We start from the raw sequence: 20,532 nt of genomic DNA, 5'->3' as shown, positions 1-20,532 counted from the left end.
GGAGTGAAGTTTTGAGTGTATAGTGATTGGCATCACGTGTCGTGCTTGTCAGATTCAGATAGCTAGTATGGGAATATATATTTTATTTTTCATCTTGATGTAGTGTTGCTTAAAGCTCAAAATGCGGTCCATTTATTATAAGATATTTTGGTGTTGGACAAGTTGCAAGAAAGTCTCCCCTCCAATACATCTCGAGTGCTCCACCCGCTTTTTTTATGTTACAGGCACACACGAGCGTAATGCTGAGAATTGAGTTGATATAGTTGGCACAACTGTAAGCTTCTTTTTAACGTTGCCAAAGGACGATTCCTACACAGCCAGTGTAATAGTAGCCGCTTTAATGAACTGCTTGGCACAATTTGATCATTTTTATATGAACTATAGTGGACTGGTGCCAAAACATTACCCTGTGACCGTCAGTTCTTCTGGGTTCTCCAGTTACTGACAGATCTGAGAGTGACTTCCAATGAGTGACGCCTTTTTGAAGGATCTCTTCAAGTGATACGTGTTCTATAGAAATTTCCGGTGACGTCCTACACCAAACGCAGAGAATAGATCAATAAAAGCTACCACTTACAGCCTTGCTTCACTCAAAAATATCTTCAGCATGCTGCATAAGGTAGGTGATCATAGTACAGAATGACTTGATTTTTTTAAAAACCATCTTAATAATGAGTAAATTTGTTCTTAAAATAAATTTCTCCTTAGTCGTGGCTGAGAGTGAGGTGTTCCAAGATTTGGACTGTGTGACATGTAACGGAGAGGTAATTCTTGAGGATGTTTGGTTATTTTCCAGGCGCTGGTGGGACGAGTATGCCTTTTACACAACATACCTAACAGTAGTGGCGGCTGCTGATCATGTGCTAAAGTGCTGCAGCATGCTGTAAATATCGCGCTAAAATTAGGTAATGATTCTTCGAATGCGAGCTGAAAATATCACTAAAATAACGCCATTTGTTTTTGAATGCGTGCTGGTATAGAAATAAAAGGGACGAGAACCTGTTTTGTAAATCTCTCTCGGTGATACCTAGAAACCAGTCTCGATCGCTGAAATGATGGCCAGTTGCGCTACGAGGAACTCAGTGAATGGCCGCAGCTGTCTCTTTTCGACTGTACATGCTCTAATCAGTCTAATGTAACGTCATCCCTGTCAGCGTGTAGGGGCCTAAGTTGCTCACAGCATCAGATCAGTGTATTTCTTTGAGTGTGTATGTAAAGCACTGTGCAAGAAACATGAAAAATTCTGTAGATGACCTGCTACAGAGGTCCTTTTCCTGTAAATCTTCGGAGGAGCAAGTGAGAGTTAAAGCTTTATGTAGATCTACTCCGAATTGAAACCGCAAATGGCGTGGGACGCGGCTCACAAATTTGGCTCAAGCTGTGTGAGTATAAGCCTCTTAAATGCTCCTTTTTCACCTGAGTGGGAAATTTCACCTGAGTGGGCCATAGGAAAAGGTAAAACGGTCTTTAAAGATTTGGGAGTAGCGTATGAGTGATTTTTGAGCAATTCCTGGCATATCGGTACTGTGGTGCAAAGCGCCCTAGCTAGCGATTCGTTACGTTTGGGTTCCATTCTCGCTGTTAACATCTTTCTTTTTCATTATATTATATTCCTGGCAATATTAAACGATTAATTATAAAAATGAAACGCGTTTAACAGTTCAGTTTATATACATAAAATTAATATTTCCAGCTTAATTACGATTACTAACAGTGTAAGTCAAAGGCTACAGGTGGTGGTAACGAAAAGCGAGCTTACGAGGAAGTTCAGTATGAAAGTATATGAAAAGAGTTGGATCCGGGAGTGTGGTGTTCGTAATGCACTTTCTTGCTTACCGTGTTCGTTATTCGAACAGTGATGCGTGGTTTACAGGGAAAGTGAAAGATCTAGGATATATTAATGCATTAACAAACAACACATAGTCGAAATCATAAACATATAAACAACATACTCGATCTTAGTGAATTATGTACAGCTAATATGACAAGAATATTAAGTCGCCCATATCATGACGACATAGTGAAACACAATCTTGTAATTTTTGTACTATTATAGCACATTGGTACAATTTTTCACGAGTTGCCACTGCCTAACAGCATACCGGTGCAAATGTAAACATTGTCCTCACGTCATCGGATATTCTTTTCACTAACATGCAACATGGAGCTATTTGGTAAAGTGTACTAATGAAACACCGAGAAGATTAAAATTCACCATATTATTAACACGAAAATGATTAATACGAAGCCAGGTTGTGTGAATATCTAACGATAGGTCGTAAGCCGTGTTTTGGATGAGTCAGTATAAGGATCTCTGGCGAGAATGAAGGTTCCGGATTCGACACTTGGCCCAGCGATCAAATGAAATATGCTAGTGAGTTTCACAACTACCTTCCTTCCGCTATATCATGAAAGATTCATTCAGAAAATTTGTTTTTCACGAGACTTATTTCCGTCAAAATCAGAACCAGAACTCCAATCATAGTATAAATCTGGAATATGATGCTTTCATCATCGCCCATCGCACTGAGATCAGGTGAAAGTCAGTAAGGCTTAAGAGACCACGAAAACTTTCTTCGTTGGTTTTCTTAAAAACTATAATGTTTAGAGAAAGGTGTAAATAGGTAATTTTTCTCCTTTATTGCATTGGCATGTACATGTGCGAAATTCCATGTAACTCCGTTATCCACTACTGCCGGTCCATGGACGGTATTGATCATCGGACCCAAGCCAAAGGCTGAGCAGCCTCGTGCGCTACCATCTACTTTATGGGAAAAACTGACACTCTTTCTGTCAGGCTGGCAGCCTGAATTAGGACGCAACGGCCTGACAGGCTAACCGCAACGCTGATTAACTCGGAAACGGCGCAACGAACAGCATTTTTGTCTCAACACTTATTTCTCAGGACAACCTACCCTGCAACACACTGTTTCTGACCTTCCTGTATGTCCTAAGGATAGTTCCGTCGCCAACGTTGGCGGTGTATTAATCTTCGTAAAGAATACGGTGGTGTCTAGTGATGTTATTCGAACTTGAAATAACCTGAGTGAAGATATACCTCAGAGGTGGATAAACTGGTAATAGGGTGTTATTATAGACTATCCGCCTCTAAAGCTGTACTGGCAGAGAGCATGAGAGAAACTTGGAGGATATCGTGACTAAATTTTGTGATCATTCAACTGAAATAGCAAGAGGCAGCCTGCTTATTTCGCCTTCCTTCATTTGTCTGTCGTCCGTTATTTTGCTACCAAAGTAGTAACATTTCTTCACGTCGTTTGTTACGTGGTCCCCTACTTTGAGTCACATTCATTGTTCTCCCATTTGTGGTGCACTTCAGCTGTTTCTTCATCCTTTGGTTTACTCTCAATCCACATTCTGTGGTCGGTAGATTGTCTCTGCCATTCAAGAGGTACTCCGTTTCTTCCTCACATTCACGGAATTAGTGACGTGATAAAAGCTTATTACTACACAAAAACGTGAATAATAAGCTTCCATTGCCACAGAATTCAGAAGACCACAAGCGCTGCCGGGCGCGCGCAGTCGAACAAAACGTGATTTTGCGCAGTACTAGATCTTCTTTCCGTTTATGTAACGTTAATCGTATTGCTGCTTGTGGGCTTCTTTGTCTTGGGAGAAATAACTTCTACATCTTACCCTGAACACTGTGTAGTTTGAAAGTCACGTATTACACAGTACATGCATTTCAATAGGAGTTTTGTTTTCCTTAGATCGCCGAAATCGCTTTTGCATACATTATGTAATCGGTATCAATAAGTAATGCAAACTCTATGATCTACGTTTTGTGAAGCACTGCTGTAGTTGAGCGTTGATGTTTGGCGAATTCCGCTCCGCTACAGCCAATAAGTCGTTAGAAGTTTGAAAGTAATTGACCCATATAGTCGATTCTGTTTAAATTCGCACTTGTGTTCTGGACGCGGCAGCCATGAAGTGCAAGCCGATCGGAGGTGGCAAATGCAGCTGCAGATATGGTGACACAGTTACAGTTATCTGCAACGGTTGTTGATATTCGACATTTCAGTGAGGAGATTTTGGTATTTTCACATTTAAACCATATCATTATTAACAGTTACGGGTTTTCCTTTTACATAATTAACACTTTAATTACTTTCTTCTATCGGTGTCGTTTTCATTTGCCTGTCCTTTTCACGAGTTGGTAGGCGATTACAGGACCGTGTCGTAGTCGTTCAATCTAACACTTTTCTCTCAGTTTCATCTTTCCCTCCCCATTTCAAATTACTTAACGCATTACTGGAAGATATGTATAGGGAAAAAGGTTTATGTGATTGCTAGAAATTCGATTCATGTACACGGGTGAAGCCCACGTTATGGTTATCTATTGTTTGATTATTTTGAGGTTCATAAAGAGTAATAGTTCAGCTTTATAGTCACGTATGTAAACTCTCTTAGCCGTTTATTTATTTATTTATTTATTTTCGAAATCTTGAAGCACACATTATGTGATTCCATCTTGGACACATTTGTTGCCAACATGTTCCTTTGTCATTTCTTTGATCGTAATTCAGTCATATGCCGTATCTCCCACGAATTTGTAATAATTTCCCTCCCTCTGCATGTAGGCCTAAAATTTTCAAGTAAATTAATGTGAGTCTCTTCGATTGCACCGTGATGGAGATTTAGTGCAGCAGATACTTATAATGATCTTTACATGGAATAATTTATGCAGAAGACGATAGTGAGGTCTTCATATCATGAAATAGTTTGTGAACATTTCGTCCGTAAAACAAATGAGTAATCAATTAATGCTCTGAAGTACTTTCAGTGGTAGACCATTTTCAGATTAAATTAGTGCGATTACAATCAAGGAAAGTCGCACTATATCACCGTGTTTAGCAACAAGCTAACAGTATTTACAACCTCTTATTCTGAGGCGCATTTAAGTGTGATTAGTGATTACATACCATTTGATGTTCAGCTACACAAGCAATGTATATGCGTATACACTTAACGTTGCGAGGATTTTCTGTATGTGTCTGCTGCTCTGAGTAACTCTTTTACTTACTTCGTAGTGAGATAATTTACAAATTGGTTATTGGGTCATGAACTTTCATATAACACAGCATAACTTTATAAGTTCGGGCTTAGTCTAATTACTGATGATAATATCACAAGTTCTAAACAAATTACACAATTTCCAATCCGTATCATTTAGCACGAGCACATATCCACCTACACATTGCTCAACTTCTAAGGATGTTTCCGAAAGCTTCGGGAGCGAATCACCACATAAAGCTCCTCCATTAGACCTCGATTGGGAAAAAGACTCATAACATCACTGGGATAAATTCGGTAAGGATCTCAGAGTAGCTAAACTACAAAACTGACGGGGATAGTGAGTTACTGATAAACGTTTACTACATAAAATCGATAACGGCTGTTGTTGCTATCCACAAGAAACTATTAGTAAGACATGATGAGAAATTAACTGAAGAAACAATTATCTCCAGACGGCGAAGTAATTCGCAGAAATAACATCAGAGACCAAAAGATGGTTTTCGCTTACCAGTCGGGCTTCTCAACTGGCAATACATATCACATAAAAGAAGTAAACTCCAGAAGCATGGTTACTTTTGCAGTTGCTCTGGTTGTGCAAGTAGAGTCTCGTGCGGCGTCAAACATCTGCGACGCAAAATTTATTCCGTAAAATGTAACAGCTGATATGTGAACAAGGGCAGAATACCCTATCCTTGTATAAAGCTCTCTCTGCAACATACGAGCCTACCAAAAGAGTATCTAGTGGTCCATAAATTTCTGAATCGTCTTACACTACCTATACGTGTATGTGTGAGAGCCGTGACAAACACATTTAGGACTATGTTCTTTACCATTCGTTATCTCCTTTTCTTATGTTTGTTGTTTCTTTACTTGTATGTGTTCTTAATTTAACCCTATATTTTTATGTCACCTGACAGATCCCCAAAGAAAAACCATAATCTGAAAAGTATTTAATTTTTACAGTGCCTATGTTTCGTGTGATAGTAGTCAGGTCAAGGAACATCGCCGTCGCTTTTGTAAATATGTTGCGGAATTGACAGTAATGAACAATACACGTATAATTGGCAACATTTTTCCTCTTACGATATTAATGTAGCCCTAACCACAAAGAGCAAACAGCTAAGCAGAGCAGCGGGGAAATGAAGTAGCCTAAACGTTTTATTTGAATATTATTCTATCAATCGACGCTTAGAAAGTTCACCAAAAACAATTAAATCATAAACATAAGTGCACTATGAAGGAGGTTAAACAGCTTCATAAGAAATATCCTGGATGCTGAAACAACCCACAAACGGGGCTGTGACCGATAAAACATGCACTGAATTTTGTTTAAATGTCTATATGAAAAAATGCAGCTGAAAAAGAAAAAGGTCGGCGAGACCACCATGTCGATTAACTCTCAAAGCAGCCACAGGTTTGAAGGTGTATAGGAAACAAAGTAAAATCATACAACTCGAGTGGAGACGGAATAAAATTTGATAGAAAATTTACAAATGTAGTTTTTGTGCAAAAAACGTCCACTTAAAAGCTCTAACATGTTGTGGCTATTACAATTAGTCGCGTATTTATGACCTGTCAGTAGAAGGTCAGTCACTTTTCATTTAGTGGTAAGCAAGAGCACGCTGTAATCTGTCAACCATCCGTAAATACGCATTTTTCACAAGTGAATGTGTCTGTGGTCGTTGTTTTATATCCTTAGGTGGACCCATCAGTCTCTTTTCATTCCCACACAGACTATGACCTCATAGGTCCTCCACGGCCATATACACCACGTGGTCACCCATATGTAATACGGAATTGACCAATAGATGTGACGAGAGGTGGACCCACCAGTATAAATGGAGGAGGGAGGTATTGTGTTGTCAGTAGAGGGGCAGTAACAGTGGAATTGGTCAAGCTCAGTGACGATGAACGAGGACTAATCATTAGATATCACCAGAATAACAAATCTGTCTGTGACATTTGAACTCTTCTACAGCTGCTCAGTTCTAGAGTTTGTGAAGGAACATCCATAGCTAAATCAAAACAAAGCAGTTATCATGCATTGACAGAGACCCTTAACTATTGCAGAGGGCGGTTGTAAAAATTTGCGTTATATGACTGGTGAGTTTCAAACTGTCGATCTAGCACACTGACCGTGGGTAGAGACTTAAAAAGAATGGGACGCTATGGTCCGTCAGCTTCTCGTAAGCTACACATTTCTGCTGTCAGTACTAAGCGACGCTCGAGGTGCTGTAAACAGGGCGAAGCCATCGGACAGTGGACGACAGGAAACGGATTATTTGGAGTAATGAGTCACGTTGTACCATGTTGCAATCCGATGGAAGAGACTGAGTTTGGCGAACGCCTGGAGAACGTTGCCTGCCATCGTGTGTAGAGCCAACAGTGAAGTATGCAGGAGGTGGTGCTATGGTATGCGAGAGCTTTTAGTTGTTAGGCTGTGGTCCCCTTATTGCACCAAACAAAACCCCGAATGCGGAAGGATTAGAACACATTCTATCTTTGTACTGCATACAGAGAGTAACATTTCAGACACGACAATTGTTTGTAAAAGCATGACTAAGTATCCTGCCATAAAGTAGCACCTGTGAGGAATTTTGTGGAGAGTAACATAGAATTGTACTGGCCTACCCAAAATCCCAATAGAACACCTTTGAGAGTATTGTTACGCCTTCTGCACCACTTGTTAGCAGCAGACACAGTGGCTGCGCCAAAAACTGAGACAGCGTCGAGTTTTACAATTATTTATTGAACTTTCCTTACAATTTCTCCCTCGTCGTCGCTGCCCAGCCCTGCGGATTCCTCCGCCTGGCTGCTGCTGTGTAGATTCTCCGACAGAGCGTGCAACGCGCGCCGCTGATCGCACTCGGGAGCCTCAGGCCACCAGTGCTCCGCTGAAGCCAGGATGCCCTGTGGTTGAGATGAACTCGTCGCCATGAGGTCAGCTGCCGTCACCTGCTGCACCGGCGGCTGGGAAGCCGTCAGTCGCGATGTCCGCGAGGTCCCGTCATGGACAGCCCATGCGCCGTGGGGCCGGGTTGCCGTGAAGTCTTGGCGTCAGACCTCGGCGGCGCCTGTGACCAAGACCGCACTACGGCCGGTTCTGTTGGAAGTTCTCGCTGTAGTTGAGTCAAGCATGGTGCCGACCGAACTCGGGACGACCTCCAGAGCTGAAGTTGACATCTGGCGTCGAACGAATGACCCCTACGAGCTAGAACAGACTTCCGGAATCGTCACCTACAAAAATTGAACATTCGGATACAGACCACGTCCGTCCTCAGATCCGAAGTGCTTCCTAATGGCTTCTGTCTGTTGCTGCCTGCGCTCCACTATTTATATCCGGCAGGAGGACGTTTTTTTCCTCTCGGAGGTAGCTTTTTGTTATTCCTCCTGCAGTATTTTGCAGCGTAACTTATCGTACTGGCCTCACTTCCCTTTACTCAGCACTCTCCAGGATTCGCTCGGCGCTCGCTCTGTGTGCGTACTTCTGTCAGCCTATTGGTAGACTGCTGCTGTCAGCAAGGCTATCTCTGCCGCGCTTACTTCGCAATGCCTCGGTCGCCGGTGTACCTCTGTTTCGCCATTCTCCACTGCATGAAACAACACTTCCTACTTGTTGCCGCAGCAGTATTCAGAACGTCTCTCCAGACCCATTGTCTAACATCACTATATTCACTGGTTTCAGCACCTGAGAAAGAACTGGCTGCGATTTCTCCACAGTCACTCAGACACTGCACTGAAAATGTCCGTCAGCAGAGCACATCCGTCACAAAGGCCAATGGTAGTCATGCCCTTATTTAGGTCCCACTAATAAGTTTGCGGATATTTTTCATGAGGTAGCGTACAGTAATTCTGTATTAGAGGAGCGGTAGACCGCACAGAGCTCCCGCTGTAGACGAATACTTTCTCTAGCAAACAATTTCGCAAGTTAAGTTTCTATCAGGATCTCGTAATCCGAATTTATAGAGCTTGCTTGGAATGCTGTCGAAGTTTATTGTACGTAGCTATCGATTGGAATATAATTCACATCTTATGGTGCCCATAGAAGTCCTTTTAGGAGTAAGCCGCTCTTCGTGTTGCCAAAACTTGATCCATTCCTAACTGACACGCAGATGTTTTCCCAGGAGATCTGAAGATCCAGCACAATTATTTTTGGGTTCATATGTACATGTACTTTACTTGTTTCCATTGTTTGTTCTGCAACCTAGCTAATTATTACCACAATGAATACTTCGTTTTTTTTCAGTCATCGGTTGTTTTAGTTTTCCTGAACGCAGTGCTATTCAATTTGAAGCAGAAACTTCGCTACTTCGTTTTTCCTCTTTGAATTGCATTTTAGCTTCATTTTAATGCGGTCGCTCTATGTTAAACCGAGCTCACGCATCGTGGCTTTAATGTTCGAACGAAATTTCAAGGTGGATAGATTATTCTGAAATACAGAGGCACAAAGTCGTCTGCAAATACGATATTTCGTTACTCGATTTCCTGTACAACTGTTATGGATACCTTCTGCATATGTATAAGAGGCGGTCAAAAAGTTTCAGTTTTAGGGTGTTGGTGCTGCGGATATGCCATATGGCTCGACTTCGATGCGGGTATATGAACACCGATATGTAGACAAGGGATTAGTGTGGCATTCGTGCCATTCCAAAGTGCGTGCGGTATATATGTAAACGTGAACTATGGAGACGTTATTACCAAATACGTCCAAAAGGGCCAACGTGCTGTTATTCTTTTCTTGGCTGCCAAAGGACAAACACCGATAGGCATCCATCGGAGAATGAAGAGTATGTATGGGCCGCCATGTCTGTTGAAAATCACAGTCGTGGAATGGTGCGGCAAGTTCTGAGCCGGTCGCGGCTCGACATAAGACGCCTGCCGATCTGGGAAGCCAGCCTCACCCATTACCAACAAGTGGGGGACACTCGAGCACCCGCAGTATGGTCCTGATCTCTGCCCAGGTGATTGTAGTGCCTTCGGTTCCTTAAAAACCACCTTGAACCTTGAAGAGCTGCACACTGCAGTCGGATGAGGGCATGCAGCAGGCAGTTACGGGCTTCTTCACGCAGCAGGACATGGGGTTTTACCACACGTGTATCTTCAACCTTGTGCATCGCTCAGATGTCTGCCTCAGTGGTCATTATGATTTTGTCTAATTCGCATACAGATTCCGGACTGTAAGGCCTTCGAACAGAAACTTTCTGATCTCCCCTTATAGTTAAAAAACGATTGAGAACTCCGAATGGAAACCTAAATGGCTAATTATCTTCTTTCGTAGATTTTCTCTGTTTCGAATACTAACCGACAGCAGTTTGGTACAACAGTAGCAGACTAAAATGGTAGAACCTATTTGATTCCTGGCTTTCACTGTTCAGAAAGAGACGCACAAAAATACGTGAATATTGCATTGTTCCACACTCCGTCATAATAAATGATTTTCATAAACGTATGCAGACTCTATCAAATTTAAAGATGTTGTCATTGGTTAAAGAATAAATAGTGATAATTTCGTAGTATTTTCTGGCTGTAAAAATTTATGCCTTCGTAAGTACCCATAAAATATTAATTCATGAAGAATGAGTAAATTTGTGAAAGAAATATCTTGGACAGCAATGCCAATGAATCATTTCATTTTATAAGTCTTGCTAGTAGAAGTAGCTCTTTATCCATACAAAAATCAAGAAAACAAAAGTAGGTAAATTTAAAAATACAGGTAGGTGTTTATAAGCTGGTACTGACTTCGAAGTTTCATAAACAATTTATAGAAGCAATGTCATTTGTCTTAAACATCTATTGTCTTCTCAACTGAAGTAGTGTTCTGCACGGGACGATTCGGTTTGCTTCTTCCAACACCGCCCTCGCAGATGTAATTCGTTAAAAACAGTATCAACTATTACGTATGAAATGCGGGTGGTTTTAACTATCACTTAATCCACTCAAATTGTACATATGGTTGTCAGCAGTCACATTTGCGATTAAAGCTTAAATTAGATGTTTTCATAGTTTACGTCTAGCCATAAACTGTAATTAGCCAACAACAGAAGGGAAAGTGGAACTTGGAGGAAGAAGTGACACAACTCAGAATTCCCTGAATTTAGGAACGGAACGTGCTGTTAATATGGAGGAGGCAATCTCGGCGGCTTTTTGATGAACACATATCTTCATGTCTCTCCCTACAGCGACGAGGACGTGACTGCGTACACGTATTTCACCGCGCAGCTCAGTTACTGAGCCCAGCTCAGGAGATGTGCTACCGTTCTGGCACAGGGACTGTTGGCGTAGGGCCGCTCTAGGACCTGTTGCCTATGCATTACGATGGCGTAACAGGTGGCGATAGCTGGGTCAGGTGACGACCTACTCTCTGCAGCTTGTTTTCTCTTTGCATAGAAGGTCTGCGTAACATTCAAATGGTTCAAATGGCTCTGAGCACTATGGGACTCAACTGCTGTGGTCATAAGTCCCCTAGAACTTAGAACTACTTAAACCTAACTAACCTAAGGACATCACACACATCCATGCCCGAGGCAGGATTCGAACCTGCGACCGTAGCGGTCGTGCGGTTCCAGACTGTAGCGCCTTTAACCGCTCGGCCACTCCGGCCGGCAGCGTAACATTCAGATCGCACCAAGCGATTAAGCTCTTTTGCGCGGTAAAAAGCAACTTTACGACCAAAAAATCCAGTAAAAATGGCTGACTCGCATTGCGCTTCACCTGTAGTCTCTTGCTGGCGAACTATGGTAGTTAGTTTTCTTGATATACTTTTTCTTTGACTACGCCTCTGCAGTATGTCATTATTGACCAAGTTTAATCAAATTATCAGTATTTTCTGTCGTAGGTGTAAACATTTTCGCGATGTGGCGATAGAATAAGATGTTATCCTCTTAGTAACTGCATTAATTTGTCAGGTGTCCGCGATCTTTTGGACAAACCCTTCGATTAAAATGTAAACTACATCGACGGAAAGAGATTCGCAACACCAAGAAGGTGTTGTTCAACATAAATTAAAAGTTGGTAGGCGTGTTTCTACATCTGTAAGATGAACACTACTAAAATATCATACCAGTCGTATAAGAGTGGCGTTAGTAGCGGCGCTATGAAGATGCATATTAGGTTTTGCTTTAAACCCACACTGTACAGTCGTGAGCGCTAGTTACCTTTAAGATTGGACGTAGTGGGTTGATGTTAGTCAGGAATGCCCTTAAGGTAACAAAGACGTCAGTATCAACACGTCAACTGGAATGAAATTTTCACTCTGCAGCGGAGTGTGCGCTGATATGAAACTTCCTGGCAGATTAAAAGTGTGTGCCGGACAGAGACTCGAACTCGGGACCTTTGCCTTTCGAGGGCAAGTGCTCTACCAACTGAGGTACCCAAGCACGACTCACGCCCCATCCTGCTTGGGTAGCTGAGTTGGTAGAGCACTTTCCCGCGAAAGGCAAAGGTACCGAGATCGAGTCTCGGTCCGGCACACAGTTTTAATCTGCCAGGAAGTTTCAACACGTCAACTAATAGACGCGACACTGCAGAAATACTTGGCAGGAATGTAGCAACTTACCTCATTGCTAGCACCGATGCTCACGAGAATGTTCGATCGGAAGAAGACCGGGCTACGGACCGCCAGGTGGCACTACCGAGAGAGAAGACCATCGTGTTTGGCGTATGACTCTGGGGCATCGAACTGGACCTGCAGCAACAATTGGAGCACCAATTGGTACCGCAGTGAGACAATGAACTATTCAAATCGTTTGCTCCAAGGACAGCTCCGAGCCAGACGTCCTGTAGCATTCATTCCACTGTCCGCAAACCGCCGCCGTTTGCGACTTCAGAGGTGTGAAGAGAGAGTTCATTGGAGGGCAGGGTGGAGGTTTGTTGCGTTTTATGATGAAATCTGGTTCTGCCACGGCGCCGGTGATGGAGGTCCGTTCGTTAGGAGTAGGCCACTTGAGAGACTGCGATCAACCTATCTGTGTGCCAGACACACTGGAGTTATTGTCTGGGCTGCGATTTCGTATAACAGCAGGAGCACTTCGCGGCTATCCCACGCATCCTGACTCCAAACTTGTAGGTCAGTCTGGTGATTTGACCTGTTGTGCTGCCACTCAAGAGCAACTTTTCAGGGGGTATTTTGCAACAGGATAACGCTCGCCCACATTCCACTGTTACAGCCTATCATGCTCTACAGAGTGCCCGCATGTTTCCTTGGCCTGCTGAATCACCGGATCCGTCTCCACTCGAGCATATGTGGGATATCATCGGACGTCAACTCCAACGTCATCCATAAACAGCACTGAGCGTCCCTGTATTGACCGTCCAGATACAACAGGTACGGAACTGCGCCCCACAAACTGACTTCCAGCACCTGTACACACAATGCAAACAAGTTTGCATGCTTCTGGCGGCAACACCTGTAGTTACTGTACCAGCATTTCACATTTGCAATGGGTTATCTTGCTCTTATATTAACCTGTGATCTTCCAGTGTTAATCACTGAGCTATGTTACCAAGCCAATGCATTCCAGAAATGTCATTACTTTACATTAATTAATTTCTGGTGTATTTTTTCCCGTCAGTGTATATTAATACAAACATTAGATTTACAAGGATTATGGGGAACCAGTGACTTTCGTTTCTGAATGGAGAAGAAACGTGATGGTACTGTGGAATATGAATTCCATATGAAACGCAGAGATAAGAACCACTATTAGAGAGTCCGTGTCGCCGTCTATGGCAGCGATATTCGGTACTGACGGGGCTGGTACTGTGACGGTGGCAACATACTGATGGACTTGGACACATGAGGACAAAAAAAGAAGAAAAACCTACGTTGCCAACGGTTACTGTAATGACGGTTTCAAGAAGGTGCCGCCGCGCGGGGGGTGTGTTTTGTCCTTAGCGCAATTTAGTTTAAGTTAGATTAAGTAGTGTGTGGGCCTAGGTACCGATGTCCCACAGGAACTTGCCACAAATTTCCCATTTCCAAGATGGTGCTGAAATTGCCCCGAAGCAGGAACAAGAACAAAGAGCCATAAAAGAAATAGCTTTCCTATTACACGCTTGCTCGTTCTCCAAATACTCAGTCGAACTCTGAACAACTATTAAGCTAAAACGATCTAATAACAGAGCCGTATAGGCTGTGTCAGTGGCTACGCGGCGCACATTCGCCTGAGATTGCATGATCTTTACCTGCGAAGTCGCAGTGTGCATAGACGCTATGCGCTTCCTTTAGTCACCGCTACTGCGGCTTCGCTGTGATGTATCTACACCTTATGGTTCCTTAGGTGCCTGGAGGGACCACCCAAGTGCAGCTAATGTAGCTAGGCCACACATGAGAATTTGTCTTGAGTTTGAATTCTCTAACTGACCTATGACCACTAATGTTGATCGTCTGTACATGGCATTGCACACAGCAGTGCTGCTTCTTGCTGCAGGATGTGCAGCAGTGGCTAATTGCTAATGTCCACTCGCTGAACGGCGAGGTTAAGTATTTTGTTCGCTCGTATATGGGGACGTTAATTTCACCACTCGACTCTTGCAGTAATTCCTCGGACATCCGCACAGGACACCCAGTCTCTCTTAACTGAGAGATGAGTGACACTTACCCTGTGTTATCGAAGGCTCCCTAACATTCGATATGATTACCACAATGCATGGGCAGAATGATGAAAGAATTATCTCAACTACGTAGTTGATGAACTCTTCAGTCGACTTAGGTTTCTCAAGATTATACCGCCTTTCTTTTATTCTGTGCGGTATTCTGCAATTTGAAGAGGTTGAAAAATCAGCTAACCAGTTGCGAACAAAGGTTTATGAGCCCTTGATCTAGGTTTCGATATATTGTAAAAACATCTCCTTCAGGAGCAGTGGGCCTTGTTACATCACATGAGGCCGGCAGGAGTGGCCGTGCGGTTCTCGGCGCTTCAGTTTGGAACTGCGTGACCGCTACGGCCGCAGGTTCGAATCCTGCCTCGGGCATGGCTGTGTGTGATGTCCTTAGGTTAGATAGGTTTAAGTAATTCTAAGTTCTGGGGGACTGATGACCTCAGAAGTAAAGTCCCATAGTGCTCAGAGCCATTTGAACCATTTGTAACTGCGTGAAAATATTCGGCACCTGTTCTCAATCTTTACTTTGCTGTTAAAAAATGTACAAATATAAGTGCTATTTGTGGCGGTGCGGGCAGCAAGGTACTTTGCTAATTCCTTCGATAAACCTACATATGAACAGATGGGATAGAAGTTTTCCCTTGCGTCATCTCTGATGTCCACAGCTATACAGTTTCTCATCATGGGGAGTTATGCTGTTTGTCCTCCTAGTATTACATCTATTGTGCGCGTTTGACATCAATTTTGATTATCAATAATCACAAGTAGATTTGTATGGCTGATACGACTTGTCCAAATTTTACTGTGCGTATGTAGTCAACTATTTATTGAGAACGTGCGTGTAGAACTTATCTTTTATTTCGTTGTAAATGGTGCTATATGAATGGCGATAGGCCTACACGTTCGCGTGAAGTCACACTCATTAGCAACCAGCCGACAACAGCACTTTTCCTTGAATCGCCACTAGAGGCAGAAGGTTCCTTGGCCGTACTGTCATTTTGGTTTGGTTCGTCATTTCTGTTTCATAAGAGGAGCACACGACACTCGGATTTTCGTTTTGTTTCATGTTTATAGTGTGTGAAGTTGAGAACTCAAATACCAGTTCCCAAAGCAGTTCGATGCAACTCTCAAAAATTTGCCGGAGAATCGACTTTGAGGATCCCCAGGCGTGCTTAAAATCCTGAAGTAAGGACCATTTTTCGATAAGCAGCGTCGTTCAGTGGTAGACTGCTCGCCTGCCATGTGGGAGGTCTGGGATCGATTCGTGTGCGATGCAAATTTTTAAACAAAGATGCATGTTCTACGAACATTTCCGTGAAGTGTAAAATACATAGAGATGCGGAAAGAATCAGTAATGCTAGAGACTAGTAATCTCTGGATCACTGGTTCGAATTTCGTTCCAGTGAACACTTTTTTGTTTTCTCTTCGCTCAGTTTGAAACCCTACGTCATTTATATCAAAATTCATCAAATATATGTAAGTTAACACATATCACATGATACTTTTTATGAGAAATGAACATCTTATTTCTAATTAAATATCGCACTTCATAATCCAGTGCCCATTGCAAATATAAACTCTTAATTAACGATTTTTATGGAAATAATAAAGACTGTTAAATTTAAAATTTACAAATTACATTTTCTCATCTCTAATGTTCTAATGCTAGTAGAAAATGCACCTCTATCTAAATTTAGCAGAGTTGGGAATGAAATCGTAACTACCCACTTGGCAGGAGAGCAATCTACCACAGAGCCAAGCGGGTTTTACAAAGACTAGGAAAATTTTGAAGTCGATTTTCTAGACAATTATTGAGAGTTGTATAGAAGAGATTTGGTTAATAGATGTTTTACTCCCAAACCTCATGCACCAGCAAATAAAATAATTCAAAACTCCAATCGCCATACGGTCTCGCTATCAGATATCGACATTTTAACGCTATAAGTCTCTGGCTTCCAACGGACCTGTAGCCATATTTTATTCTAAAATGTACACACATCAAAAAAGTTTTGCATCACCCTGGTTCCCAGAACTCCAGAAGATAGACGTTGACTGTGGATATCGTACCACAGACACAGTCCCTTTGACTGTTTAGAGATGTCACTAAGCCCGCCCAAAGATGTAAACAACTACACATGAGCAGCGCCAATTAGACGTAGAGGGTCCGACAGCCGATCATTACCAGTCATTCCACAGGAAGGAGGTACACGGCTCGTGTTGTCTGTAGTTCAACCTTGTCTAGACGGTCAATACCGCGGTTCGATCGCGTCCACATTGTTACTTTGTGTCAGGAAGGGCTCTCAACAGAGAAGTTTCCAGGCGTCTCGGAGTGAACCAAAGCGATATTGTTCGGACATGAAGGAGACACAGAGAGACAGAAACTGTCGATGACATGCCTCGCTCATGCACTGGATGACCGCTACCTGCGGATTATGGCTTGGAAGAACCCTGACAGCAACGCCACCATGTTCATTAATGTATTTCTGCAGCCACATGACGTCGTGATACGACTCGAACCGTACTCAGTAGGCTGCATGATGCGCAACTTCACTCCCGAAGTCCATGGCGAGGTCCATCTTTCCAACAACGACACCGTGCAGCGTGGTACAGATGGGCCCAACAACATGCCGAATGGACCGCTCAGGATTGGCATCGCGTTCTCTTCACCGACGAAGGTCGCATATGGCTTCAACCAGCCAATCGTCGGAGACGTGTTTGAAGGCAACGCGGTCAGGCTGAACGCCTTAGACACACTGTCCAGCGAGTGCAGCAAGGTGGAGGTTCCCTGCTGTTTTGGGGTGGCATTATGTGAGGCCGATGTACGCCATCGGTGGTCATGGAAGGCGCCATAACGGCTGTACGATACGTGAATGCCATCCTCCGACCGATAGTGCAACCGTATCGGCAGCATATTGGCGAGGCATTCGCAATTCGCGCCCCCATCGTGCACATCTTGTGAATGACTACCTTCAGGATGACGACATCGCTCGCCTAGAGTGGCCAGCATGTTCTACAGATATGAACCCTATCGACATGTCTGGTATAGACTGAAAAGGGCTGCTTATGGGAGACGTGAGCCATCAACCACTCTGAGGGATCTACACCGAATCGCCGATGAGGAGTGGGACAGTCTGGACCAACAGTGCCTTGGTGAACTTGTGTACAGTATGCCGCGACAATATAGGTAGGCATCAATGCAAGAGGACGTGCTAGTGTGTGTTAAAGGTACCGGTGTGTTCAGGAATCTGGACCACCACCTCTGAAGGTCTCGCTGTATGGTGGCACAACACGCAATGTGTGGTTTTAATGAGCAATAAAAAGGGCGGAAATGATGTTTATGTATATCTCTATTCCGATTTTCTGTACGGTTGCGGAACTCTCGGAACCGAAGTGATGCAAAACATTTTTTTATGTGTGTATTTACTGTCTGCTGTAGAAAAACAAATGGTGCTGAAATTTGTTTAGCTATTGTTGCAGTTTATACTTTATCTTCATTAGCTTACATTCTTAGACAATGCGTAAGATATCTAGGAGATACAAAATAAATAATGTAGGTCCACCCGACAAGCAGTTAATCACTATTTTTAATGGCTCATTGGACTGTTTGGAGCGTTGCACATGATGTAAGCGTGTACTAGGCGGCATGTGACCCTCAACCACTGACGGAAGTCATAGTAGTAAAGTGGTGTGTACATGGAAATCAGTTGTATGGCATCAGGGCAGTGATGATAATTATGTGTGAGTGAATGGCTTGTTGCAAGTCTCTCAATTATCCATCTGGGTACCTACAGTTTAACGTGGAATCCGGATAACGTATCGTATCTGGCGATTCTCCACATCACCCAGAGGTGAGTGCTAGGTGAGAAGACAGACTGAAAAACCCGTAGTCCGACGGGTATTGGGTTCAGCAGCTTTTCGATTCCCATGCGCGCGCTTTACCACTACCATGCCCGACAATGAGTTGAATCTACATGGTAACGTGACAAAATGGCAGAATGATTGTATTCGTTTATGTCCATAAAGCACTAAAAGCAAGCACTCCGTCTTCAGGCCAGAAGTGGCCCATCGGGACTATCAGACCGCCGTCTCATCCTCAGATGAGGGTGCGGATAGGAGGGGCGTGTGGTCAGCACACCGCTCAGCCGGTCGTTACGATGGTTTTCTTTGACCGGAGCCGCCACTATTCGGTCGAGTAGCTCCTCAGTTGGCATCACGAGGCTGAGTGCACCCCGAAAAATGGCAACAGCACATGGCGTCCCGGATGGTCACCCATCCAAGTGCCGACCACGCCCGACAGCGCTTAACTTCGGTGATCTGACGGGAACCGGTGTAGCCATTGCGGCAAGGCCGGTGCCGTTTATGTCCATGACAGATCCTAAATGAAGTTACCCAATTTGTTGATGTATGAAGGTGGTCTGTTCAGCGTGACTACAAGGAACGGTGTACCATTCGCAGCGATGTGAAACAGCGTAATAACGACCATGAAAAGATCTTAATTGGCAATGACTGAAGACGAGCGTCACGCCTTGTCAATTCGAATCGATGTCCAATCCGACATAAATTGCTGCTGTTAGTGAATCCAGGTCAGTCTTAACCAGTATTTCATCGATGCAGTGGGCAGTTGGATAAAGTGCTCAGCAGGAGGCCGCTGCTCACAACGGTACACAAAGCCGCACGTTTTAAAGAGGCCCAACAACATTGAAATTGGTAGCTAACTGGATCCATGCCGTACGAGTTGCGATTATGGCTCTCTTAAAAGCAAGCAATCCGCTGAGTGCACCATATGACCAATAAAGCGTCTAATCTGCAGTGTGGGAAGCGTATGTCCCAAGTCAAGGGAAGATCTGTGACGTTCTGGTAGTGTTCTTCGTATCATGACACGAGCTCACTCATCTTGGCTACCATTCTTGGTGACCAAGTGTTTCCCCTGCTTCTCCATGAAGAGTATGCATTGTACACTCCCAACTTCCGAGGATGATGATGATGATGATGATTTCGGTTTGTGGGGCGCTTAACGGGGTGGTCATCAGCGCCTTTACAATTTCCCAATCTCGTCACTTGCCAGTCTGGCCATTTTCATGAATGATGATGAAATGATGAGGACAGCACGAAGATCCAGCTCCTTGGCGGAGAATAACTCCAACCCCGCCAGGAGTCGAACCCGGACCCCGTGATCCAGTGGCAGCAACGCTGAACCACTACACCACGAGCAGCGGACCTGGATTCCGAGATGACCATAGCTGCCCACGCAAGACTGTACGCTTTTGCTGCTGCTTCGACAAATTCTCAGGCGTCCTGTCGCACCTCGCCTGGCCCGCTGAATTACCAGATCGGAAGTACAAGATCTCTGGGATTATTTCGAGTAGCTTGTAAAACATAGCATCAACATCCCTAAAGCGTCTACCTCAGCGGGATCTAATCATAAAAGAAGGGCTTCAGCTCTGTACGGTATACTCAAAGAACCTTGTGGACATTCTCCATCGCCGAATTGAAGCCGGTATCAAGTCTAGAGGCAGTCTCTCACGGTATATTGCCTAATGTCTTGTGGGAGTGAATATACCAAATATATTAAGAAGAGATGGTACCAATCCTGCCAGTACCAATCCCCCCATGATACACAAAACACATCAGAGCGCTGTTTCAGAAGCAACGAAAAAACGATGCAAGATTCAAAAGAACGTGCCAAATTTAAAAGAACATATGCCGCCAAATCGGTGAAATTTTACAGAATCTAGAAACACAGTGCGATCTTCAGTGCGAAATCCTTTTAATATTTGCCACAACGAAAATCTGTCTCGAAATCTGACAGAAATCCCAAAGAGATTGTGCTCTATGTGAAGTACACCAGAAAAAAGATTCAATCAGTACCTTCACTGCGTAATAGCAACGACAATGTTA

The 20,532-nt window shown here is 43.6% G+C and overlaps 1 long non-coding RNA gene and 1 pseudogene across 1 annotated transcript in view; one reads left to right on the top strand and one right to left on the bottom strand.

The window, feature by feature from the left end:
- LOC124607125 overlaps positions 1–20,532 on the top strand; it is a 502,395-nt gene that overhangs the window by 477,720 nt on the left and 4,143 nt on the right. The window lies entirely within an intron of this gene.
- LOC124607858 lies at positions 18,872–18,989 on the bottom strand (annotated as a pseudogene).

Source organism: Schistocerca americana, chromosome 3, assembly GCF_021461395.2.
Source record: "Schistocerca americana isolate TAMUIC-IGC-003095 chromosome 3, iqSchAmer2.1, whole genome shotgun sequence".
Lineage (NCBI taxonomy): Eukaryota > Metazoa > Arthropoda > Insecta > Orthoptera > Acrididae > Schistocerca > Schistocerca americana.
Note: the sequence above shows the minus strand (reverse complement) of the source record. Positions and strands in the feature narration are given on the sequence as shown.